The 27,978-nt window shown below is 45.3% G+C and overlaps 1 protein-coding gene across 1 annotated transcript in view; it reads left to right on the top strand.

The window, feature by feature from the left end:
- THSD7A (thrombospondin type 1 domain containing 7A) overlaps positions 1 to 27,978 on the top strand; it is a 730,410-nt gene that overhangs the window by 31,838 nt on the left and 670,594 nt on the right. The window contains exon 2 of the mRNA XM_073582113.1: positions 26,722 to 26,801. The gene's annotated coding sequence lies outside the window, so the exon portion shown is untranslated. The remainder of the gene's footprint in view (positions 1 to 26,721; positions 26,802 to 27,978) is intronic.

Below are 27,978 nucleotides of genomic sequence, written 5' to 3'. Positions count from 1 at the left end.
TTTCAGTGCTCTCTCATCCCTAGTGAGGATATCTGGAATAAATCGACTTGTCATGACACCTGCAATTTGAGTTGCCTTCTAAGGATTTCTATTGCTGCTTCCATCTCCCCCACCCTGGGTGCGAACGTGTTAACCCCCTTTTGATCCCCCATCTTTAGTACTTTGGCCGTACTCTTAGATCTGCACATACTTTCCTTCCGATGCTTTGCTATACAGGGGAAGTTCTGCACTTGATTTACGGTCTGGCTGGATATTTACTTTTTTACATAATTGAAGATAATTTCTTTTTAATGTAAGATTAATGTTTCCTCTTTGTTCCTGTTCTGTGTGCAGAAACCAAATGAAAGGGACATTTATTATGCATGGGGGGCGGGGAGGCGGACGCTGCAAATTCCTCATTGCCCTTCTGTTTTAGGATGTGTAGCTCCACCAGAAACATGTGTATACAACATATGATAAACTTCAGTTTACATTTTGTTTTGAACCTGGGGGTGAGAGGTAGCAGACTACAGGTGTGCTACGGGAAACTTGCAAACTGCTTTACATGAGCTGGATGGGGGGAAAAAGCGCAAGCAGAAAATCTATATGTCTGTAATTTTTCATGGGAGCCACGGCTTGCATGCAAATGGATCTAGTAGGGTCATGTAACCTATCTGGTCCACATCAAGTAAAGAAGTGGGTGGAACATATGTAGATATACAGTACATAAAAATGGGAGTTCCAGAGGCATTGTGGTTGTGTCTGGTTGAATTGGGGCGGGACTTAAATATTCCCCGTTAACGAGTATGTAATGTTAGTCAGGACCAGTATAGATGGGTTGTACTGTCTATTACTGGCTGCAGAATGAGTTAACTGAGAGTCAATCAGTGAGTTCATTCAGATAGAATGAAAGGAAAGTTTGTAACTCTTTTATCTGTCGTTTTCTGAGCTGAATTATGACCACAGACTACAACAAAGTTGATTGTGCAAGAAAAAAAGAGCCTAAAAAGCCAACCGTTGCAAACTTTTTAATGAAGCCCAATTGCAAAAAATGATTTTTAACCCCAAATACATGTAGTAGTAATCCATATGGAGGTTCCATGCCGGTCCGTCGTAGTCCACATGGAGGTCCCATGACGATTCCCGTCTCAGTCTTGCAGTGTCTGAAGCACCGTTCAGTGAGAGCCAGAATGATTGAGCGGTGACGAGACCATGAGTGACCTATGGAGCCAAAGGTCACTGACGGTCATATCTCATGGACATCATCGTTACTGACGCCATAGTTCTAGAAGCCATCATTACACCTCATTACTGACGTCATTGCCGTGAGTCATGACCTTGAGTGACCTATGCAGCCTCAAGAACGAGGCTTCATTGGTCACTCATGGTCATGTCACCGCTCATCATTCCAGCTCTCATGCTGTACTCCGCGAAACCTGGTGGAGTACAGCGCGAGACCCGACAGTGGCTGCTGCTCTTAGTGGGGCTCCTTACACTTGAAGACGGAGATGGGGATCCTCGTGGGAACTCCATGTGGACTATGGCGGACAGTCATGTTTTTTTTTTCAATATATGAGTGAAAGAGGGAAAGTGTTGGGAAGTTTTTTTCTTCAAATAAAGATTTTTTTTATATATGTTTATTTCTTTTGACCACTGAGTTAGTAATGGGGGGTATCTGACAGACGCCTTTCCATTACTAACCCGTGGGTTAGATGTCAATGTCAGCTGCTGACATCAACCCCATAATTCCATTAGCCCGATTGCCACTATACCAGGGCAATCAGGAAGAACTGAGGCTAAGCACCAGAATTAGCGCATCTAGTGGATGCACCATTTCTGGGGTGTCCAAAAGCTGGTCTTATTAGACTAAAAGTGGGCCAATATCCATGGACCTTCCTAGCCTAATAATAGCCCCCAGCTGACTGCTTTACCTTAGCTGTTAATTAAAAATGGGGGGACCTACGTCATATTTGTTTAGGGTGCCCCCATTTTAATAACCAGCAAAGTCAAAGCAGACAGCTGGAGGCTGATATTAATAGGCTGGGAAGGTCTATGGATATTGGCCTCATCCCAGCATAATAAAATCAGCTCAGCTGTCTGCTTTCTCTTTGCTGGTTATTAATAAATAGGGGGGACCCCCACGTTGTATTTTTCATCTATTTATTTAACAAATACAGTAAACTACACACAAAGCATTGCTCCACTTGGACCTCCGCCTATGGGTTTAAGATAATTATTTTTTTATTATTTTATTTTAAATCATTTTCCTATCAACATTTGTTTTCAGGGCAATTCTCCTGATCTTATCCCTATTTTGCTTCCTTTTTCAGCCCCCTAGTCCTTACTATGGCTATTTTACAGCACCAAAGTTCGAGTCCCCATTGTCTTATATGGGGGTCAAGTTCTGGTATCTGGAACCGTGATGAACCCGAATTGCTGCGGCTCCAGTCATGCCTACTCCGGACTATTCCCGGAGAATGGGGGAGAGAAGAACCAGGCAGTTAGAGTCCACATGCCCCATTATTTTTATTTTGGGGTCAATATGTCTCTGACTGCAGTGGATTTTGCCTCCTTTCTTCCCATTGAAAACACATGAACTCTTGGCCAAGCCAAATTGGGGAGTCTGGAGGGAAAGCTGTCTTCCGGATGGACATTAGGCTGGCAGCCAACCCATGTGCATGGCCAGCTAAACTTGCGACTGCGAGATCAGACTCCACAAAGTTTTTAGCCTATTACCACAGAGACACATTGGTCTGCATGGGAGCTGTATACACAAAACGGTAAGAGATTTTTAATGCAGACTATTTGCAAAATCACCTAATCTTTTCTTATAGGTGCAGCTGCATACAGATGTGCCAGAACAAAGATCAGGGAGGATCAATGTGGAAATAATACCAGATAATACATTGCACCCTCGTGGGGAGGTGATCAATTTTGATCACTGATGTAGGGCCCCCATTTTTGTGTGCAGCGCTGTTTATATGCCATAGGAGAATAGAAAAAATATGGTTGCATAAGTGTACATACCCATATAAAGAATTGGTGCAAAAATAAACACACCCTGTAACAGGAAAGAAAGAATGACAATGTAACACATGATCTATTCTTTCCATTTGCTGGAATCCCAGGGACCGTCCTCTACTCATATTCATATTGATTTACACCACATCTGACAATGAATAAATCAAAATCTCTTTTTTTTTCTGTGTGATGTCACACATGGCTGTCTCTGACAAGGCACAAATGTCAGGATCGGAGGCAGTCCGCCGGGTAGCATCTGTGATTTAGGTTTTCAGTAGACTACGAGTCTAATGATGTCATCTGTCAACGGCAGAGGACAGTGTGACCTTCATTATCAGACTTCAGCGCCATCATGTACAGCACGCGGCCTAGTAATAAATGATGTGTCACCAAACCGAGCCCTGAAAGAATGAGAAACAATGAAAAATAAAGGAGTAAATGAGTTATCAAATCATTATTATCAATTATCAGGAGACCCCGCAGATTTATAGGCTTATTATATGAATACTTCATGATATTTTTTTTAATAGAAAATCGGACACTTTTGTGCTTTATTTGATTTTTTTTTACATTATTTTTTAAAAATAAAAATAAATATATATATATTTGTATACATATTTATAATAACTTAAGGGCTCAACAATGAAGAATATCTGTAATGCTTGATAATAAAGTCTTAAATTCTTACACTCAGTGCCAGTCTGCTGCAGGAAAAGCCAACAAGAATTATGTCTTGTCTTGGCCTCTAAGTAAGAAACGATTATTCTTCCCCCATATAAAACAAACGCACTTTGAGTATACAGTACAGCTCATTTTTGGGTACTAGTCCATGAAAAAAGATATCGGAGGTTTAGAGAGATCAAAGAAGGTCAACCAAATTATGGGAGGTAGGGAAGATCTCAATGATCCCTGGAAAGAAAAGGTCTAAGGGGTAGGAAATCCTTATATACATAAGTAAATAAGAATGGACATAATAAACCAGGGTCATTTCTTACAAATACTGCAATCTCATCACAAAATAGGAAATTCTACTGTCTCAAAATAACGATGTGCCTACAGGCTTTGGTAATGGTCATGTAATAGAGCCAGAGGAGCTGATCAGATTGAGATATAGTTTATATTTGTTGAAAAATGTAATTCCTTGCTCTTTCTGGGGTTAGGAGTCCAGTGGGCGGTCCTTCTCTGTGATTGACAGTTATGTCTGTGCGCACACTCATATGGGGGATCTGCAGGCAATCCGCTGTTTATTATGATACTAGTAGATAGCATTTTCATGGCGACAGGTTCCTTTATATATAAAATATTGATGCAATTATCTGCCTGATTGCCGGAAGGGATCTGGATGGATTTTTCTTCCATTTTTTTGATGAATTGGCTCTCTTCTGCTTAGAGGTTTTGTTTTTCTTTGTTGCCTGCCTCTGGATCATCTGGGGTTTATAAATTGAAAAAAAGGGTGAATTCAAGAGAAATCGTCATTTTAATCCAATATATTAACAATACACATGAAAATAAGCATCTTTGTTACATTTAGCGTTAGAGAAATCAGCTTCTTTTTCCTCCTGGACTGATCTTTCAATCCAGATTCCAGGGTAAAATCTGTATTAATTGAAGGCAGATTTTCTTATTACTGAGATAGAAGATGACAGTTGGTGCTTATAACATTCTATAGAGGAAGAGCTGAGAACAACAGAAACATCCTGCTGCAAGTTCTCATTAAAAGACAGTTACATTTTAAATCTGTGGTCAGAAAAAAAGTTAAATTGTAACTGTCATTTCTGAAGAACTTGCAGCGGAATGTCTGAGTGTTCCGCTGGCTCCTCCCCCTACATTGAAGCTTGTAAACACCAACTGTCATCCCCTATCTCAGTAATGAGAATATCTGCCTTCACTGAACACAAATTTTGCAGATTATACCCTTAAATTGAGAGTCACAGGGTGTTTATGAAACCTAACTGAATTTAATATGATTCTGTCTATTTAATGCAAAAAATTAAAAAATCCCTACCCTTCCTTCTCTAGTATAACTTCCTGTTGTAATAAAAAAAATGCCGCAAAAGTGCAACATGTGAACAAGCCCTAACTGTTAAAGCAGCTGCTCAGGTAAACAGATCATATGGACAGGGGATATCTTCAAGAGAGGACCCCCTTAAAGGGGATGTTCAGTATAACGATGCTGATGAGCTGTCTTAGGACAGGTCACCAATTATCATTGTGGATCTGACACCCAATGTCCCCAACGATCAGCTATCACATCCTACAGTGTGCACATCCAGGACACCACAGCGCCATAAACCGTGTAGTGGCCATTCTTGGGTACTGCAACTCAGATCATATTGATTTCAATAGGAACTGTAGTACCCCAGAATGGCCTTTACATAGTGTGTGGTGCTGTGGTGCTCCAGATCAGCATACTGTGCACTTCTCGCGGGCATAGGACTCTGTAGAAGGTGATCGGTGAAGGTGCTGGGACTGGATCACATAGATCTGTTATCTTAGTCCTGGACAAACACTTTAATTTTATTTGCTTTTTTCAAGTTGCTACAAATAATGAACCAAAATGTGAAGATCTTCTATTTTCTTTCCTCACCCGTATCTTCCGATTCTCATCATTATGGGAGATCTTGTTTTTCTATCTCACGCTTCGTACACCTGTCGGGAGACATAACATCTCGAACATTTCAAACAAATGCAAATCTCCGTCATTCCTTTCCTCAAAGTCAAGTGAAATGGTTATTGGAGGGCCGAGCGGCGGGGATGATGAGTGACATTTACTCAGCGGGTTATTCAAGGTCTTGATGACTTTGCTAACGCAGCGCAGGCAGCCGGGGGTTTCTGTGCCCCGAACCGGGCTAATTTCTCTCCCTTTGGCAACGTGAAATTATGCAAGAAAGGAGCTCGGTGATTGTACTTACAGTGAGGATTAACCCAGAAGAAACTGTTCTTTCATTCCCGCTCCCCTTCTCGATCCCGGCTCGTTCTCGCCTTCCGACTCCTAATTTGATATTTCGTTCTTTGCACAATTGAAAAGATCGGCTCAAATGAAGAGTAATTATTTTAATCGAAGGAACAGAAGAACTCGAAGGTAGAGACTCGGAGAAGATAAAAGCTTTTAGAAATGCGGGGCGAGCGTCACTTTCATCACTTGCAGTTACTTCTCTCTCCACACAAGTTATTATGTCTTAAAAAGAAAAGGAAATTTTCAGTATTTTACATTTTTAGCACTTTTCCGTAAAAAAGAATTGGAAAATATGCCTTTTTTTAAAGTTTGCTATATAGGAAAAGCTATAAAAGATCATGTATATACGTATAAAGGAAGACTAAACCTAGAAATAAAAGATTACATTTAACAAGAAATCTAGGCGCCCTCACTGTTTGTTAGGGTTCATTCACACGTTGGATTTTCCGTGTACGAGAATAGCGGACCGATCACTCTGATCGGAGTGTGATCCGAGTGTCATCTGTGATTCTTGTATGTGGAAAAATGAAAAAAAAAAAAAATTCTCCTCCTTTTCCTTTTTGGCAGTCCATGGAAATCGGTCCGAGCTCAGAAGTCATCCAATTGAGATCTGAATTTGTCATGAACCCATTGCCAATTTTGATCAAATCCTGGGAGCAAAATCGGACATATCTCTGATATTTTCCACAGACTCCATGCAGTTTAATAAACCGCATATATTGCTCCATACAGAATAATGAGCCCCATATATTGCTCCATACATAATTAGTTCCATATATTGCTCCATACAGAATAATGAGCCCCATATATTGCTCCATACATAATAATTAGTCCAATATATTGCTCCATACAGTATAATGAGCCCCATAAATTGCTCCATACAGAATAATGAGTCCCATATATTGCTCCATACAGAATAATGAGTCCCATATATTGCTCCATACAGTATAATGAGCCCCATATATTGCTCCATACAGAATAATGAGCCCATATATTACTCCATACAGAATAATAAGCTCCATATATTGCTCCATATAGAATAATGAGCTTCATATATTGCTCCATACAGTATAATGAGCACCATATATTGCTCCATACAGTATAATGAACACCATATATTGCTCCATACAGAATAATGAGCCCCATATAATGCTCCATACAGTATAAAGGGCCCCATATATTACTCCATACAGAATAATGAGTCTCATATATTGCTCCTAATTACATGTCACGTCGGGGATGTGATAACAAGAGTGTCAAATGGCTGACAACGGCCGTTTCGCGCTACTCGAGCGCTTCCACGGGTCCGAGTAGCGCGAAACGGCCGTTGTCAGCCATTTGACACTCTTGTTATCACATCCCCAACGTGACATGTAATTATGTGTCAATAAATCTTCACTATTATCTCGCAGAGTGCGACCTTCTTTCTTTGGAAACCACAAGTGATTTGTTATGAGGTCAAGCACCCGGGAATCCTCCATGTGAGCTCACCGCCTGCTGCAAGCCACGGATCCTAGCACGGTAACAGCGGTGCCGCCCGCTTCTTCTTTTTTATTACTCATATATTGCTCCGTACAGAATAATGAGTCCCATATATTGCTCCATACAGAATAATGAGTCCCATATATTGCTCCATACAGAATAATGAGTCCCATATATTGCTCCATACAGAATAATGAGTCCCATATATTGCTCCATACAGAATAATGAGCCCAATATATTGCTCCTTACAGAATAATGAGCCCCATATAATGCTCCACACAGAATAATGAGTCCCATATATTGTTCCATACAGAATGAGTCCCATATATTGCTGCATATAGAATAATGAGCCCCATATATTACGCCATACAGAGCTCCATATATTCTCCATATACTCCATATATAAGCTCCATATATTGCTCCATACAGAATAATGAGCCCCATGTATTGCTACATACAGTATAATGAGCACCATATATTGCTCCATACAGAGTAATGAGCCCCATATAATGCTCCATACAGTATAAAGTGCCCCATATATTACTCCATAAAGAATAATGAGTCCGATATATTGCTCCATACAGAATAATGAGTCCCATATATTGCTGCATACAGAATAATGAGCCCTCACCACAATCTATGACCTGAACATCACAGTCAGAAGACGCGGAACACGCTGCAGTGGAGAACCGGGGAGAGGTAAGTATTGCAAGTGCCAGGGCCCTGAGAAAGCGGGGGGGCCCAATTGCGGGAGCCGGCACTGGCACAGACATCGGGCCACCATAGCGCGCCAGTGTCCCTGATGGCGAGTGGTCCCCCCACCTGCTTGGGGCACAACACTTACCCGAGTGCACCAGGTGCTGACGCCGGCCCTGCCTACTGGGTAGGCTTAGTAATTTTTTATACTACAGAGTAGAAGAGCAGAGGTTCCTGCTGCAGACAGTTGTCTAACAGCCACACACACAACAATAAAATATATATAATTCTCAGCTTTAATTATAGGATTACAGAGAAAGAGGATAAAAAAGGAGTTGCCTTGTAAACAACATTTATCTCATATCCACATGATTGATGATGAATGTATGATCTCTCGAGGTCCGACTACCGAGACCCACATAGATCCCAAAAACATGGGGCTTTATATCCCCTGGGAAAATACAGCAGTGGTGAGCATGTGCGACCACCGCTACTATGGACATGCTCAATACCACTCCATTCACACAATGGACTTTGGGACCCCTTTCTGATCAGTGCAGATCCCAGTGGTCAGACCTCCAGCCATTATACACTTTTCAGCTGTCTTGTTGCTATTTTATTAATAGGACAACTCTTAAATCCTCAATACTGGACAACCCTTTAAAATAAAAAGGTTCTGAAATAATCCTACCAAATAGTGCAGATGATGCAAATGTATTAGTGATGAGCGAACGTGCTCGGATAACGTCTTATCTGAGCGTGCTCGTTTGTTATCCGAGAATCTGGTAGTGCTTACACGTTCGAGTCCCCACAGCTGCATGATTTGTGGCTGTTAGACAGCCTGAACACGTGGTGGCTGCGTAGCGAACAGACAATCCCCACATGTGTTGAGGTTGTCTAATAGCCACAAATCATGCAGCTGCAGGGACTCGAACATCATATAAGAGTACTGCCAGATGCTCGGATAACACATGAGCATGTTCAGTTTAGACCAGAAGTCACAAACACGGCTCCTGAGGCAGGCATCTGCGGCCCTCGGTGCACCACATGTCTCACTCCCAAAGGCAGGTGGAAGGTGGAAGGCGCGCATTCAGGAGCACTCGATGGCTTTTCTGTGTGCACAAGACCTGTGATGAGGTCACAGGAGGGGAGGAGTCGGGTCACATGATCAGAAGAAGCCTTGTGTATGCAGGACACTGCTGTCTGTGCTGGTTGTCATGGTGCTGGAAGAGGGTAAGTGTATGTGTGGGGTCAGGAGGGGTTTACAGGGTGGATGTATGGAGCGGAGCCACATTTGTATGAGGTGTACGGAGAGGAGCCGTGTGTGTACAGAGCGGAGCCGCGTGTGTACGAGGTGTACGGAGCGGAGCCATGTGTGTATGAGGTGTACGGAGAGGAGCCGTGTGTGTATGAGGTGTACGGAGAGGCGCCGCGTGTGTATGAGGTGTACGGAGAGGAGCCGCATGTGTACGAGGTGTACGGAGAGGAGACGCGTGTGTACGAGGTGTACGGAGAGGAGACGCGTGTGTACGAGGTGTACGGAGAGGAGACGCATGTGTACGAGGTGTATGGAGAGGAGCCGCGTGTGTACGAGGTGTACGGAGCAGAGCCAAGTGTGTACGGAGAGGGGCCGTGTGTGTACGAGGTGTACAGAGCGGAGCCGCATGTGTATCAGGTGTACGGAGTGGAGCCGTGTGTGTGCGGAACGGAGCTGCGTGTGTATGAGGTGTACGGAGTGGAGCCGTGTGTGTACGGAGCGGAGCCACGTGTGTACGAGGTGTATGGAGAGGAGACGTGTTATGATTGAGTCACCGTAGGGGGCAAAAACAGAAATGCTAGCTAAGTCCAGAAAACCAGAGAGGTTGGCAGCTATCGGATTGCAGACCCCTGAGCCTATCAACACAACTAGCAGTAGCCGTGGGGGGTTCCTAGGATGCCCTAGACCCCTCGATCACAGCCGGAGAATTAAATAGCCTAAAGACAGAAAGGGAAATCTAAACTGCCCCAGAGCAGACCCCAAAGCAAAAGGCAGCCCCCCACATATAATGACGGTGAAGCAAGAAGAAAGAACACAACACAGGCAGAAAGGTAGACTGAGCAAAGATGGGGCCCAAGCTAACTAGATAGGAAAGGACAGGAAGGCTGCTGTCTGCAATCCGTGAAAAACCCTATGAAAATAAGAGCCAACAGACTGACAGTGAAAAAGGCCCTGAAGACGCTAGGCTTCAAAAAGACTATGTCAGTACTCAGGAATATTCTGAAGACAGAGCAACTGGCAAAAGGAGAATCAGCTCACCCCAGCAGGGAATGGCAGAATCCAGAAAAGCAAGGCAAACAAAAACAAAACACAAATGCTAAAAGGCAAAGCAGAAAACTTAGCTTTAGAGGAGCAGGAATCAGACTGGTTTCCTAGAAGTCCACAGAGAAATCACCCGCAGGGCAGAAGGGCGTCGGCAGCCTTATATCCAGTCCGTGACTCCACTCAGCCAGTCATCCTCATTAGGCTCATTACCTTCCTTTACCAGAATAGGGAGTTCACCAGACCTCAGTGACGAAGGGGAAAATGAACTCACAACAGAGACGCGTGTGTACGAGGTGTGCAGAGCCACGTGTCTATGAGGTGTGTGGACCGGAGCTGCGCGTGTACGAGGTGTGAATGGAATGCAGCATCGCAGCTTAAATTTTTTGTTATGTGCGGCCCATATACTCTGCCGAGTTTGAGACCCCTGGTTTAGACGATATCCGAGCATGCTTGCTCTTCACTAAAATTTATACAGACGTGGCAATAATAAACCTCTTATGAAATACTGGTACTGAGAGGGGCACTCTTCTCACATTATTACTTATTTGGGGTTCTCTTCTGGCGCTGTTTACCAGGGTCACTATTTTATTACTGTCACTAGGTTCACACTGATGGTGCAATATTTGGATCCACTTTCGCTGTCATTAGGGGCATATTTTGTACCACGTGTCAGATGTGTGTATGATACCTTTAAATTGAATCTGTTTTAAGTAAAAGCCTGTAGTAGGATGGCACTCATCCACCACACCCAGATAAGACTAACAACATCCAATATGTCCAAACATGGTCCCGATTTTCATATTCTGAAACTTGCTTTTCAGTGGACAGTTCATTTTCATCAGTATTCTCACAGCACTATATTTGTTGGAACTTTGTTTCTCTCACTTCACAGGATGCATTGTCTGATAGCTTGCCAGTTCCATAAATTAAAAAAAAAGCACCTCTCTGTTATAATTATATAAAAGTTGACAGACAGGAGAGCAGGAGCAAAGGGACAATGATCCCCCACTTTCTCTATAGAGAAAAATACCTGGCACCCACTTCCTGCAGATGGAAAAAGGCCCACCCCCACTTCCTGCAGAAAGACAAGTACCCGGCTCCACTATCTGTAGCGAGACAAAGCCACTAGCCATTTCCTGTAGAGAAACAAACCTGCTCCCCACTTCCTGTAGAGAGACATATACCCTATTCTAACTTCCTATAGAAAGATAAGGACACAGTCCTATTTCCTGTAGAGCGACAAAGACCCGCTTCTCCCTTCCTGTAGAAAGATAAGGACATGTCCCACTTCCTGTAGAGATGTAATACTTGTCCTTACTTCTTTTAGCTTTAGCTTGACAAAGACCCGCTCCCTACTTCCTGTAGAGAGACAAAGACCTGATCCCCACTTCCTGTAGAGAGACAAAAGACCCGCTCCTCAATTCCTGTAGAGAGACAAAAGACCCGCTCCTCAATTCCTGTAGAGAGACAAAAGACCCGCTCCTCACTTCCTGTAGAGAGACAAAAGACCCACTCCTCACTTCCTGTAGATAGACAAAGACCTGATCCCCACTTCCTGTAGAGAGACAAAGACCTGATCCCCACTTCCTGTAGAGAGACAAAGACCTGATCCCCACTTCCTGTAGAGACAAAGATCTGATCCCCACTTCCTGTAGAGAGACAAAAGACCCGCTCCTCACTTCCTGTAGAGAGACAAAGACCTGATCCCCATTTCCTGTAGAGAGACAAAAGACCCGCTCCTCACTTCCTGTAGAGAGACAAAGACCTGATCCCCACTTCCTGTAGAGAGACAAAAGACCCGCTCCTCACTTCCTGTAGAGAGACAAAGACCTGATCCCCACTTCCTGTAGAGAGACAAAAGACCCACTCCTCACTTCCTGTAGAGAGACAAAGACCTGATCCCCATTTCCTGGAGAGAGACAAAGACCTGATCCCCACTTCCTGTAGAGAGACAAAGACCCGCTCCTCACTTCCTGTAGAGAGACAAAGACCCACTCCTCACTTCCTGTAGAGAGACAAAGACCCACTCCTCACTTCCTGTAGAGAGACAAAGACCCGCTCCTCACTTCCTGTAAAGAGACAAAGACCCGCTCCTCCCTTCCTGTAGAGATACAAAGACCCACTCCTCACTTCCTGTAGAGAGGCAAAGACCCACTCCTCACTTCCTGTAGAGAGACAAAGACCCACTCCTCACTTCCTGTAGAGAGACAAAGACCTGATCCTCACTTCCTGTAGAGAGACAAAGACCCGCTCCTCACTTCCTGTAGAGAGACAAAGACCCACTCCTCACTTCCTGTAGAGAGACAAAGACCCACTCCTCACTTCCTGTAGAGAGACAAAGACCCGCTCCTCACTTCCTGTAAAGAGACAAAGACCCGCTCCTCACTTCCTGTATAGAGACATAGAACCCCCCTTCCTTTAATCAGTGTCGTAGTCTCTGCAGCCAGAGATGGATTACAGAACTGTACAATAAGCACAGAGCAGTAGACAGAATGCCAGGTGTTATTGTGGGTAAATAAAGGCAGGAAAGGCAGACTATTTGGCTGTATGGCGTCCAGAGAGCCCTGATGGCGGGCGGGCCTGTAAGCCAGTATTTACAAGACTGCTATAAATGCAGGGACCATGAAATATTCTGCAGCCACGTTATCACGGGACACCAGTGCCCTGAGAATAAAAAACAGATGTGGCTAATTCCATAGGCAGACATTGGGATGGGGTGCAGATTTTTTAATATACATCTTGTCCTGGTCGTACTACTGAAAATGAAGCTGACCGGGGAGAAGTGAGCGAGGCAGCGGTGCAGATAAATTTTACCCTATGGGGCAGTTTTAGATGCCCAATAATATAACGTTCTCTCCATCTGCCGGGATAATTAGCTACTTTGAGGCGTCCAAGGAGTCACATCCTATCACCAGCAGCTCGCAGAAATCGATGAGCAAAGTGACACAAGACATTCCTTGCCCTTCCTGAAATTAGATGCCTGGTAGAAGTCAATGGTGGCGTCTCGTTGTGAGGAACTTGCTGCCTCCACTACCTGCTGTTACTCAATTAACACCGCCTGTCACCGCGGTGGCCCAAGTGTTGGTGAAGGAAAGGAGCCTGGGGCCAGTGGGGGACATGACTGACAGCCTTTCCTTTGCCAACGTAGTCTTCATTCTTGAAATGAACAATATGAATTAGGAAAGGGAAACAAAGCAGAGAAGCGGGGAGGATGTGCTGGTGTGACGCTGCCAAGAGAATGCACCTTTATGGCCTTTATTACGTGCAACAAGACAGGCCAAGAGTTCTCACTGCGTGTTAAGAGATGGTCGCACTTCTTTCCCTTGTTATCCCATGACTCCATGAGCCATGTCTGATACCTACATTGTGTGCAGAATTATTAGGCAAATGAGTATTTTGATCACATCATCCTTTTTATACATATTGTCCTACTCCAAGCTGTATAGGCTTGAAAGCCAACTGCCAATTATGTAAATCAGGTGATTTGCATCTCTGTAATGAAGAGGGGTGTGGTCTAATGACATCAACACCCTATATAAGGTGTGCTTAATTATTAGGCAACTTCCTTTCCTTTGGCAAAATGGGTCTGAAGAAAGATTTGAGGGACTCTGAAAAGTCAAAAATTGTGAGCTGTCTTGCAGAGGGATGCAGCTGTCTTGAAATTGACAAACTTTTGAAGTGTGATCATCGAACAATCAAGCGTTTCATGGCAAATATCCAACAGGGTCGCAAGAAGCGTGCTGATAAAAAAAGGCGCAAAATAACTGCCCATGAATTGAGGAAAATCAAGCGTGAAGCTCCCAAGATGCCATTTGCCACCAGTTTTGCCATATTTCAGAGCTGCAACATAACTGGAGTATCAAAAAGCACAAGGTGTGCCATACTCAGGGACATGGCCAAGGTAAGGAAGGCTGAAAAATGACCACCTTTGAACAAGAAACATAAGATAAAACGTGAAGACTGGGCCAAGAAATATCTTAAGACTGATTTTTCTAAGGTTTTATGGACTGATGAAATGAGAGTGAGGCTACGTTCACACGTAGCGGAACTCTCGCGGAAATTACCGCGAGAATTCCGAATTCCATTCCGCAGGAAAATCGCATTTTAAATTCCCGCGGAAAAACTAGCATTTTGCAAGCGTTATTAGCTTGCAGAATTGCTAGCGTTTTCCAAGCGATCTGGAGCATCGCTTTGAGAACTGATTGACAGGTTGGTCACACTCGTCAAACATAGTGTTTGACGAGTGTGACCAACTTTTTACTATTGAGGCTGCCTATGTGGCATCAATAGTAAAAGATAGGATGTAAAAAGTAATAAAAAAAAAATATATTGTTATTCATACCTTCCGGCGTCCCGCGCAGCATTCCCGCCTCTCTCCACGCTCCCGGTCCCAGTAATCCTTTGTGAGAATTACCGCGATGATGTCCGTTCTCGCGGGATCGCGACGTCTCGCGGTCATTCGCGATGACCGCAAGACTTTGCGATCCCACGAGAACGGACGTCATCGCTCGCAAAGGATTACTGGGACCGGGAGCGTGGAGAGAGGCGAGAAGGCTGCGCGGGACGTCGGAAGGTGAGAATAACAATATTTTTTATTTTAAATTCTATTTTTTACAGGGATATGGTACCCAAAGCCCGGAGGACAGTCTCCTCTCCTCCGGACCGTGGGTACCATCTGCAAATGTTCTGCTTACTTTTCGCATGGTGTGCACAGCCACATGCGGAAAGTAAGCAGAACAATGCATTCCTATGGATGCGGGATCGCCGCGTTTCCGCTAAATCAATGAGCATGCTGCGTTTTTTACCACAAAGCGATTCCACCACGGCAAAATCGCGCAGTTAAAACCGCCGCGAAAACGCGAAAAAAACGCCACGTGTGAACATAGCCTGACTCTTGATTGGCCAGATGGATGGGCCCGAGGCTGGATCAGTAAGGGGCAGAGAGCTCCACTCTGACTCAGACGCCAGCAAGGTGGAGGTGGGGTACTGGTATGGGATGGTATCATCAAAGATGAACTTGTGGGACCTTTTCGGGTTGAGGATGGAGTGAAGCTCAACTCCCAGACCTACTGCCAGTTTCTGGAAGACACCTTCTTCAAGCAGTGGTACAGGAAGAAGACAGTATCATTCAAGAAAAACATGATTTTCATGCAGGACAATGCTCTATCACATGCATCCAAATACTCCACAGCGTGGCTGGCCAGTAAAGGTCTAAAAGAAGAAAAAATAATGACATGGCCCCCTTGTTCACCTGATCTGAACCCCATAGAGAACCTGTGGTCTCTCATAAAATGTGAGATCTACAGGGAGGGAAAACAGTACACCTCTCGGAACAGTGTCTGGGAGGCTGTGGTGGCTGCGGCACGCAATGTTGATCGTAAACAGATCAAGCAACTGACAGAATCTGTGGATGGAAGGCTTTTCAGTGTCATCGTAAAGAAAGGTGGCTATATTGGTCACTGATTTTTTTTTTGTTTTTGAATGTCAGAAATGTTTATTTCTACATTTTGTGTTGCTCTATTGGTTTACCTGGTGAAAATAAACAAGTGAGATGGGTATATATTTGGTTTTTATTAAGTTGCCTAATAATTCTGCACAGTAATAGTTACCTGCACAAACAGATATCCTCCTAAGATAGCCAAATCTAAAAAAAACCCCACTCCAACTTCCAAAAATATTAAGCTTTGATATCTGAGTCTTTTGGGTTGATTGAGAACATAGTTGTTGTTCAATAACAAAAAGAATCCTCTCAAATACAACTTGCCTAATAATTCTGCACGCAGTGTACAATAGAAGAAGGGTCCACCTATACAAAAGGGGGAAATGGGAGCTTGACAGCACTAGAACCGAAAACTGCGTAGTGTCCGGGCACAGAGGAACCCAGAGGACAGCAAAAACAAAAATATCTATTCCCCCTTTTACCCTCGATGAGTTTAGCTGTTTTTGTGAATCTTTTTTCTTGATAAGTGTTCTAAGTCCAAAAATACTAAATACCTTATTTAATCCTGCATGTCTGTATATTTAATATAATCACTTTTCTAATATAGTTTAATTAAAAATCCTTTACAGTCCCTTCTTTTCCTCTTTATCTTCTTTTTTTTTTTTTTAGCTGCTTCCATTTTGGTGATGTTTTAGAATCCCCAGTGCAAGTTGGCATTCTAAAACGGGATATCAGGGGGCAGTGATATCTGTCTCAGGGGCTGGTGATGGTCTCTACTCTCCCTGCTTGCTGCGCTCTCTCCTTACAATGCACACTGACAGTGCGCTCTCTTACCGGCTTGTCACTTCTCAATAGAGCTGGGAAGGGAGTGCACTGTCACTGTGCTTTCTAAGGAAACATAGCAATGTAAGCATGTTGCTCATACTGAGCAAGCGTTGGAATTAAGAACCGTTACTTTCTCAGTAGAGCAGGGAATGGACCAGCACCTGAAACGGTCATCACTGATGACGTTTCATTTCAGTGTGGGCAAAGCAGCTGTGGCAGCAACCGCAGCCTCTTAACCTTGTTAATGTCACGTTTGTGCATCTCACCATGTACTGGGGATTCTCAAATGAAACATCATCTAAACAGAAGTAACACTTCCTCAGCTTCCATCTCCCAGGCAGCCATTGTAGGGGCAGGGGAGTACAGCTCTATGAATTGCAAATGTGCTTGTAAAGCAAAGCTCAGCAAAATTTATATACAGCCCCTGTAGTGAACACTAGAGTTGAGCGAAACGGGTCGAAAAATTTCAAAAGTCGCCGACTTTTGGCAAAGTCGGGTTTCATGAAACGAAACCCGACCCTAGGATGAGGTCGGCCACGAGGTCGGCGACTTACGCGCCAAAGTCGCGTTTCAAAAGTTTGTTTTGCGCTCTTTTTCAGCCAATCAGGATCCACGGACACTGTGGGCAACGTGATGACATAGGCAGGGGTCACCACCATCTTTCAGAAGGGCATGCAAGTGATTGGCTTGCTTTGGTGGGCGTCACAGGGGGTATAAAAGGGCGTGCACGCCGACCGCCATCTTACTTCTGCCGATCTCAGTATAGGGAGAGGTTGCTGCTGATTCTGTAGGGAGAGCGTTAGGCAGGGAAGAAGACAAAAAAACTGCTTCTGCTGCTAGCGATTTGGCCTGCACAACACACCAGTCACTGTGTGTGCAGTGCAAGGGGAGGCTATATAGTGGTGTATCAGTGGTGTTGGTTGTTGGGCTGCCTTCTAAGGCTTCCTGACATTCCTGCATTGCTGTTTACCCACTGCTCCGCAAACTGCTTTTTTAAAAGCAATCCCAATTTTTTTTTTGTCCTGCTGAGAAGAAAAAAAAACTGCTTCTGCTGCTAGCGATTTGGCCTGTACAACACACCAGTCACTGTGTGTGCAGTGCAAGGGGAGGCTATATAGTGGTGTATCAGTGGTGTTGGTTGTTGGGCTGCCTTCTAAGGCTTCCTGACATTCCTGCATTGCTGTTTACCCACTGCTCCGCAAACTGCTTTTTTAAAAGCAATCCCAATTTTTTTTTTTTGTCCTGCTGAGAAGAAAAAAAAACTGCTTCTGCTGCTAGCGATTTGGCCTGCACAACACACCAGTCACTGTGTGTGCAGTGCAAGGGGAGGCTATATTGTGGTGTATCAGTGGTGTTGGTTGTTGGGCTGCCTTTTAAGGCTTCCTGACAGGCTGGCATTGCTGTTTACCCACTGCTCTGCAAACTGCTTTTTTAAAAGCAATCCAATCTCCCTTATCCTCTAGTCACTTTTGTCACAGCTGTGCCATCGAGCCTGTGACATAGCGCTCAGATATCAGTGGGCCTCACACAATCCAAAAGTGTCCAATGTCCACAAGTGTCTGCAGAAATTCAAAATCTCCCTTATCCTCTCGTCACTTTTGTCACAGCTGTGCCATCGAGCCTGTGACATAGCGCTCTGATATCAGTGGCCCTCACACAATCCAAAAGTGTCCAGTGTCCACAAGTGTCTGCAGAAATTCAAAATCTCCCTTATCCCCTAGTCACTTTGGTCACAGCTGTGCCATCGAGCCTGTCACATAGCGCTCAGATATTCATTGGGCCTCACACAATCCAAAAGTGTCCAGTGTCCACAAGTGTGTGCAGAAATTCAAAATCTCCCTTATCCTCTAGTCACTTTGGTCACAGCTGTGCCATCGAGCCTGTCACATAGCGCTCAGATATTCATTGGGCCTCACACAATCCAAAAGTGTCCAGTGTCCACAAGTGTCTGCAGAAATTCAAAATCTCCCTTATCCTCTAGTCACTTTGGTCACAGCTGTGCCATCGAGCCTGTCACATAGCGCTCAGATATTCATTGGGCCTCACACAATCCAAAAGTGTCCAGTGTCCACAAGTGTGTGCAGAAATTCAAAATCTCCCTTATCCTCTAGTCACTTTGGTCACAGCTGTGCCATCGAGCCTGTCACATAGCGCTCAGATATTCATTGGGCCTCACACAATCCAAAAGTGTCCAGTGTCCACAAGTGTGTGCAGAAATTCAAAATCTCCCTTATCTTCTAGTCACTTTGGTCACAGCTGTGCCATCGAGCCTGTCACATAGCGCTCAGATATTCATTGGGCCTCACACAATCCAAAAGTGTCCAGTGTCCACAAGTGTGTGCAGAAATTCAAAATCTCCCTTATCCTCTAGTCACTTTGGTCACAGCTGTGCCATCGAGCCTGTCACATAGCGCTCAGATATTCATTGGGCCTCACACAATCCAAAAGTGTCCAGTGTCCACAAGTGTGTGCAGAAATTCAAAATCTCCCTTATCCTCTAGTCACTTTGGTCACAGCTGTGCCATCGAGCCTGTCACATAGCGCTCAGATATTCATTGGGCCTCACACAATCCAAAAGTGTCCAGTGTCCACAAGTGTGTGCATAAATTCAAAATCTCCCTTATCCTCTAGTCACTTTGGTCACAGCTGTGCCATCGAGCCTGTCACATAGCGCTCAGATATTCATTGGGTCTCACACAATCCAAAAGTGTCCAGTGTCCACAAGTGTGTGCAGAAATTCAAAATCTCCCTTATCCTCTCGTCACTTTTGTCACAGCTGTGCCATCGAGCCTGTGACATAGCGCTCAGATATCAGTGGCCCTCACACAATCCAAAAGTGTCCAGTGTCCACAAGTGTCTGCAGAAATTCAAAATCTCCCTTATCCTCTCGTCACTTTTGTCACAGCTGTGCCATCGAGACTGTGACATAGCGCTCAGATATCAGTGGGCCTCACACAATCCAAAAGTGTCCAGTGTCCACAAGTGTCTGCAGAAATTCAAAATCTCCCCTGTCCTATAGACACCTTGTACCTTGTTTTACATTACTATATAGTTTGTTGGATTTTGTCTACATTTCTACCAAAAATGAGGAAGGCTGGTGGAAGAGGCCGTGGAATTGGGCGGGGGTTGGCAGCTGGTAATGATGGTGTTGGTGGTGGATCTGATGGTAGTGGCAAGAGCAAAATAGGACCGAATGCAGGAGGTGTTGAGCCTGCGTCATCGTCTGGCTACATAAGGCCTCGAACGCTTAGTTTTCTAGGAGTTGGCAAACCGCTTTTAAAGCCAGAGCATCAGGAAAAAGTTTTGTCTTACATTGCTGACTCAGCCTCCAGCTCTATCGCCTCCTCTTCTTCAGTTGTAAAAAGTAAAAGCACTGAGTCGTCATTGGAGGCTCATGTTCATGAACCACACCTTTCCTTGTGTCCTTCACCCCAACCAAGATTGAAGGATGACGCAGGCCATACTACTGATTACTCCATGGAGCTGTTTTCACATACCATGCCTGGATTATCAAGTCAAATGGTGAATTACCCAGGCCAAGATGAATCTGACATGGAGTGCACTGATGCACAGCCGCTGATGGATGATTCTGCTGGTACATTCACTCAGAGCACTACATTGTCCTCGCAGTGTACAGAGCCAGATTCTGACCCTGATGAGACTCAGGTGCCCCTTCCCGCACACTATACCACCATACACGGTGACACAGAGGAAGGTGCACATGACATAGAAGAGGAGGTGATGGATGACCCAGTTGTTGACCCAGATTGGCATCCATTGGGGGAAGAGGGTGCTGCTTCCAATAGCTCAGATGAGGAGCATCCACAGCAGACATCGACATCGCAACAGCTGTTATCTGGCAGGCCCGGAGCACTCCAAAGACAGGTTCCAAACATCAAAAGAGTTGCTGGACAGCTTGTCCAGAGGGTCAAAAGATCACAGCGTGCTAGGCCGCAAAATGTCTGCCAAAGTAGGAAGAGTGCAGAGTGGCACTTTTTTGACCAAAATCCTCATGATCAGGCCAAGGTTATCTGTAAGAAGTGCGCAAAGACCTTTAGCCGAGGGAAAAATCTGAAAAATTTGAATACCAGTTGCATGCTTAGACATTTCTCCAGCATGCACTTGCAAGCGTGGACACAACACCAAACCTCAAGTGCCACATGTGCAACTGATCACAACGAAGGTAGTCAGCAACGCTACATTGTTTCCCCCACTGTAAGCCCACCGGTTAGCACAGCAGCAAATGTTGAGGTGTCGTTGCAAGGCCACAGCAGTCAGGGAATCCCACTGTTATATCAACGAAAGACTGATTCTAGGCCATCAGAAAGAACACCAACTCCATCACCATCATCAACCCTCTCTCAGTCCGCCCTGTCCACCGCTACTTCCACCATATGCAGCTCTCAAGTCCAGCTCACCCTCCCAGACACTTTGAGTAGGTCAAGAAAGTACTCAGTCTCTCATCCGCGTACACTGGGTTTGAACGCCCACATTGCCAAACTAATCTCGTTTGAGATGATGCCCTTTCGGTTGGTGGAAAGCACAGCTTTCCGCGAACTCATGGCCTATGCAGTACCACGCTATGACCTACCCAGTCGCCACTTCTTCTCTTGCAAAGCCATCCCAGCCCTCCACCATCATGTGAAAGACCGCATTGTCCATGCACTCAAGCAGTTAGTGAGAGGAAAGGTGCACCTCACAACTGATGAATGGTCCAGTCGGCATGGCCAGGGCCGTTACGTGTCCATCACTGCGCACTGGGTTAATGTGGTGGATGCAGGGTCCACAGGGGACAGCGGTGGTGGGACAGTGCTGCCTAGCCCACGGTATAGGAAACAGTTGGCTGTAGGCGTTCGACCCTCCTCCTCCTCCAGAAGCGAAAGCTCGTCCACAGAGCGCAGTCGTACGAGCACTCCATCTGCAGCTGCCACTGTTGCACACGAGGTGTCCCCCTATCGAGCAGGTAGTGGAAAGCGTCAGCAGGCTGTGTTGCAGATGATGTGTTTGGGCAACAGACACACCGCCGAGGTGCTGGCCGAGTACTTGAAGCGACAAACTGAGTCATGGCTGGGCAGTGTACATCTTGAGGCAGGCAAGGTAGTTAGTGATAACGGCCGTAATTTTGTGGCAGCCATAGCCCTTTCAAAACTCAGCCATATACCTTGCTTGGCTCACACCTTGAACCTGGTGGTGCAGTGCTTCCTCAAAAATTATCCGGAGTTAACAGCCCTGCTTCAGAAGGTGCGAAGACTGTGCGCGCACATCCGCCGGTCGCCTGTACACTCCGTTCGTATGCAGAAGCTGCAGCGATTGCTCCACCTTCCAAACCACCGCCTCATTATCGACATTGCAACAAGGTGGAACTCCACCCTGCACATGGTAGAGCGGCTGTGCGAGCAGAGGCAGGCCATAATGCATTTGTGGGAGGATACACAGCCAGGCACTTTGAGAGCAGACATGGAGTTGACAGGTGTGCAGTGGTCGAAGCTGAAAGACCTCTGTAAAGTCCTTCAGTGTTTTGAGGAATGCACACGGCTGGTAAGCGCAGACGACGCCATCCTAAGCATGAGCATCCCACTTATGCGTCTGCTCATGCAAACTTTGACGCACCTTAAGGAGCAGGCGTCTGCAGCCAGTGTTGATGAGGAGGAAGAGGAGGAGGGAATACTTGATGACATTCAGCCATTGTCTGCTCAGGGACCTCTCCTGGACGAGGTGGAGGAAGAAGAGGAGGAGGATGATGGGGATGATTACTTAGGGGAGGAGGATGCATCTCGTGGGGCAAGTGAAAATGTTGGCGTGGCAAGGTCTGGTACAAGGTTTGTGCGTGACTGGAGGGATGTGGATTTGCCAGAAAGTGCTCCACCAACCAGCACTCGCAGTGCATCATTGACACCGGGAACATTGGCCCACATGTCAGATTATGCCTTGCAGATCCTAAAAAGGGACCGACACATTGCCAAAATGATGAACGATGACGACTACTGGTTGGCCAGCATCCTGGATCCACACTATAAAGGCAAATTACAAAACATCATGCCACAGGAGAACCTTGACCTAATATTGGCTAATAAACAAGCAACTCTGGTAAATCGGTTGCTTGAGGCATTCCCAGCACACAGCAGCGGTGATGGTTCTCACACGAGCCGTACGGGCCGGGGGCAGCTTGGCAGAGGTGTTCGTGGTGCACACAGCAGAAGTGGTGTTGGAGACAGGGGTTTCATGACAATGTTGTGGACTGATTTTTCAAATACCGCTCACACAACTGGTAATACTGCATCGATGGAAAGTGACAGGAGACAGCAGTTGTCAACTATGGTTACAAACTACTTTTCCTCCCATATCGATGTTCTCCCACACAGGTCATTCCCCTTTGACTATTGGGCCGCTAAACTGGACACCTGGCCTGAATTGGCCCAATATGCCTTACAGGAGCTCGCTTGCCCAGCTGCAAGTGTGCTATCGGAAAGAGTCTTCAGTGCAGCTGGATCAATCCTGACAGAAAAAAGGACCCGTCTGTCAACCCAAAATGTGGATGATCTAACCTTCATTAAAATGAACCACGCATGGGTTTCCAAGGATTTTGTCCCACCTTCCCCTGATGACACATAGGGTGACAGAAAAATGGCTTGCTTTGGTCCACCTCTTCCTGGGACTTGACCTATTTCACCTTTTGCATCAGCTGAATGTCCAACATCAACATATGCCACTTTCTAAAACTCCCTAATTGTGCTGCCTCCCCCCCCATGGCCGGGGTCACCACCTAGCGCACGACACCGTGCGAGTGCCGTTGCCCTGGACAGGTGGGTAGGCCGACTCTTGGGCGCGGGCACTGGCACAGGGTCCTTCATAGTGCAATCAAGTGTCTCTGACGGTGGTGGTGCACACCCGCCGTCAGACACACCGCCGTACTATGAGGGGCCCAGTGCCAGTACCGACGCCCATGAGTGGGCCCCCCTTGCTTGGGCAGGGCCCCAGCATTTGCAATCTTTACCTCTCCCTGCTCCTCCGCTGTGTAGTCTGGGCCGTCAAATCCATACTGTGCCTGACACCGTCTGAGCCTGCCTCCTGTTGTATAGACATATATTTTGAATGTGTACGCTATCCATACATGTTATCTGGGGATACGGTACCCTTTCTAACCTTTGTGCAATCACGTGCAATCCATACTGGGCCTAACACCGTCTGAGCCTGCCTCCTGATGTATAGACATATATTTTGAATGTGTACGCTATCCATACATGTTATCTGGGGATACGGTACCCTTTCTAACCTTTGTGCAATCACGTGCAATCCATACTGGGCCTAACACCGTCTGAGCCTGCCTCCTGATGTATAGACATATATTTTGAATGTGTACGCTATCCATACATGTTATCTGGGGATACGGTACCCTTTCTAACCTTTGTGCAATCACGTGCAATCCATACTGGGCCTAACACCATCTGAGCCTGCCTCCTGATGTATAGACATATATTTTGAATGTGTACGCTATCCATACATGTTATCCGGGGAAACGGTACCCTTTCTAACCTTTGTGCAATCACGTGCAATCCATACTGGGCCTAACACCGTCTGAGCCTGCCTCCTGATGTATAGACATATATTTTGAATGTGTACGCTATCCTTACATGTTATCCGGGGATACGGTACCCTTTCTAACCTTTGTGCAATCACGTGTAATCCATACTGGGCCTAACACCGTCTGAGCCTGCCTCCTGATGTATAGACATATATTTTGAATGTGTACGCTATCCATACATGTTATCTGGGGATACGGTACCCTTTCTCACCTTTGTGCAATCACGTGTAATCCATACTGGGCGTGAGAACGGCTGGCGAGCTGTTAAGCAAGCTACAGCACCTGTGGTTTGCACACGTAAGTTTTTCATTTTTTCAGGAATGACGGTTAGGCCTAATTCCGGAACTGCGGTTGACCTGCACTTACTGGGAAATCATTGTTCGCGGGTAATAATTGTAATCAGTGATCCCCATCACTAGCGTTGTTCAGCGGGTTATCTGCACCTGTAAGCGACAAACGCTGGCCTTTTCAGTGTAGCGCACATGCAGCCACGGACATGTAAGGGCATGACACACCAGTTATTGGCCAATCTCATGTGCCAGAGCCTCACGTGTCCCTCTAGTAAGCCGGACTCGGACCGCGGGGCATGACGGAGTCTCGTTCGTTAACGGAATTAAGCTTGCAATGTGTGCATCTGTTCTGTAGCTGGCATGGTTGAGGTTTCCCAGGTGGAGTCGAATTTAACCGTAGGCTCCACTCCTGGTGGTGCCCTTCTGGACATTCCTTTAAGGTTCAGCTTTGCAACCATACTGCCCACGTAAAACAAACACTTTGCCTTCATGAATGCTGTTTGGAGGGTCATGACTCGTGGGAATAACGACGCCCAATCAGTTAACCTGCTAGAGAGATCGTTCATTGCTCCCAAGCAGGACATCACACTCCCTAGGAAGAAGGTAATGCCACTGTGGCGACCGTACTCCTGGGGGCGACACAAGTGCACTGATGCCCAGCCACTGCTCGATGAATCTGCTGGTACATTGACCCAGACCACTACATTCCCCTCGCACGCTACACGACCTGAATCTGACCCTGATGAAACTCAGGTTACCCTTCCCATATACAGTTCCATCTTACACGGTGACAAAGAGGAAGCTGCAGATGAAAGTGCAGGTTCGGCCCACCCGCCATCAGACACACCACCGTACTATCAGGGGCCCTGTGCCAGTGCCGTCGCCAACGAGTGAGCCCCCCCTGCTTGCTCAGGATCACAGCACTTGCAAAGTTGAAATACTGTGCAGTGAGATGGAAGATGGGGACGACGAGGAGTCCAGACAAGTACAGGGATTCCCTAGCGAGGAGACTTATTTGATTGTTTTCAATGTTGGGACAGCAATTTTTGGGGAGCACTATACTCTGGAGAATGATAGATGGGGCCCACCATACACTGGAACATTCCAAAGGTGGACATCAGACACTGGAGCAGCATTTACAGGGCCCATTATACACTAGAGCATTAGAAATGGGGCCCATTATGTTTGGAGCATTATTTGGGCCCATAAGACAGTGGAGCTTCATCCATGGGGACCAACATATACTGTATCATTATGTGGAGCTCATCATATACTGTTTCAAACATTATATGGGACCAATGATTCTGTATGGAGAAATAGATGGGCCTCGTCATGAGATGTAAAAAGTGAGGTATTTTTCATTGTACTATACCGCTATTTCTCTGCCGTATCGGAGCATGATGAGTTGTGGTATGTGTTAAAGGGGCGCTCTTTCGCCCAGGGCACATGAAAACCTGCAGCCAGCCCTCCCCCCCACAACTTTAGCCAAATAACCCCCATTTTTCAGTGCGTAACTTGTATTATGAAGTTAATTAAGGTTGACAAGCTTAAGAAGAATTGATGCTTTTGGCATTCAAATGGGCACTGTAGGTGTGTTTCCTGTCCTCCTCTCACTGCCGACTTTTATTCCCCATTGACTTACATTGGGTTTCGTGTTTCGGGACGACCCCGACTTTTCCCTATAATCGGACGATCTTGCTCGACCCGACTTTTGGAAAAGTCGGGTTTCACGAAACGAAACTCGACCCTTAAAAACCAAAAGTCGCTCAACTCTAGTGAACACTATGGTGGCCGCCAGAGGTGAGGTTTTATTTACTCCGCTTTCAGGTTGTAGCCACCTGCAGAAAACCCAAAAGTCCTGTAATAATGGCCGAAGAATTGAGTAAAGCAAAAAATAAAAGATAAGGCAGCATTCAGTCACTTGGGGCATAGACGTTGGGTCTTCCTATAGAGGGCGCCGTTTTCCTTCATTATGCTGTCCCCATCTAGGCGGCCTGGTAGTCACTAATAACTGAGCCGTATAGCGAGGACTGATCGAGGACGCGGTGTGTGAGGAGTTTAGCATGTGCGGATGATTTCATGGAGCGTTAATAGCAGATTATAGAGATTGGATAACTCAGTGTTGGTTTTGTATAAAATCTCTTCCAGCTGCTGCACATCCGTAATGTCTGCCAGGAGGAGATGTGGCGCGACTTCAAAGCATTTTCACCCAGGGAGAAAATATTAAGGTGAGCAATTTGTTGTGCAATTTATATAATTGTCTTTGTGGCGTCTTCTCTGTAAACTCTCCATAAGAATATTCCTTGTTCTTTGCTTTCATATCTTCCAATGATAAACTATGATAAACCGCTGCTGTGAAATCCAGCGATCAGCGGAGGCAGTCAGTGTTCAATATCCCTGCAGCGCCACCCCAGGTGACAAAGAGCATTACACTTCCGACTGAAATCACTGCACGGCCCCTGTAATGTACAGACGTGCTGGGTCCTCCAGACCAGGAGCGGCTCTGTCTGTAGCTTCTGAAATCCACGACCCTCATCTAGTAACTCTGAGTTATCTGGTGGGATCTGCGAGATGGGTTTTCTAAACCGATACCCCTTCTAAATGATTCTATTAGGACGTATCATTGGCAGATACTAGGCACATCATGTCTGTCTAAAGGCCAGAGCCGATTGTGTTGTAGGATCTATCTATCTATTTATCTATTATCTATCTATCTATCTATCTACAGTATCTATCTATCTATCTATTATCTATCATTTATCTATCTATCTATCTAACTATCTATTATCTATCTATCATCTACCTATTATCTATTATCCATCTATCATCTATCTATCTATTATCTATCTATCCATCTATTTATCTATCTATCTATCTATCTATCATCTATCATCTATTATCTATCTATTGTCTATCTATCCATCTATTTATCTATTATCTATCTATCTATCTATTATCTATCATCTATCTATCTATTATCTATCTATCTATCTATTATCTATCTACTATGTATCTATTATCTATCTATCTATCATCTACCTATTATCTATTATCCATCTATCATCTATCTATCTATTATCTATCTATCCATCTATTTATCTATTATCTATCTATCTATCTATTATCTATCTATCTATCATCTACCTATTATCTATTATCCATCTATCATCTATCTATCTATTATCTATCTATCCATCTATTTATCTATTATCTAGCTACCTATCTATCTATTATCTATCATCTATTATCTATCTATCTATTGTCTATCTATCATCTATTATCTTTCCATGATCTTCAGATGACTGGGTGAAAGCAAGTGACACCTTCCTTTTTCTATTCTGATCAGAGCAGTTGTCGCTTCCTTTTCCCATATGATGTTCATTGCTCAGCATGGTTTGGAAATCA

Source organism: Dendrobates tinctorius, unplaced genomic scaffold (genome assembly GCF_039654945.1).
Source record: "Dendrobates tinctorius isolate UK_male_01 unplaced genomic scaffold, ASM3965494v1 ptg000070l, whole genome shotgun sequence".
Classification (NCBI taxonomy): domain Eukaryota; kingdom Metazoa; phylum Chordata; class Amphibia; order Anura; family Dendrobatidae; genus Dendrobates; species Dendrobates tinctorius.
Note: the sequence above shows the minus strand (reverse complement) of the source record. Positions and strands in the feature narration are given on the sequence as shown.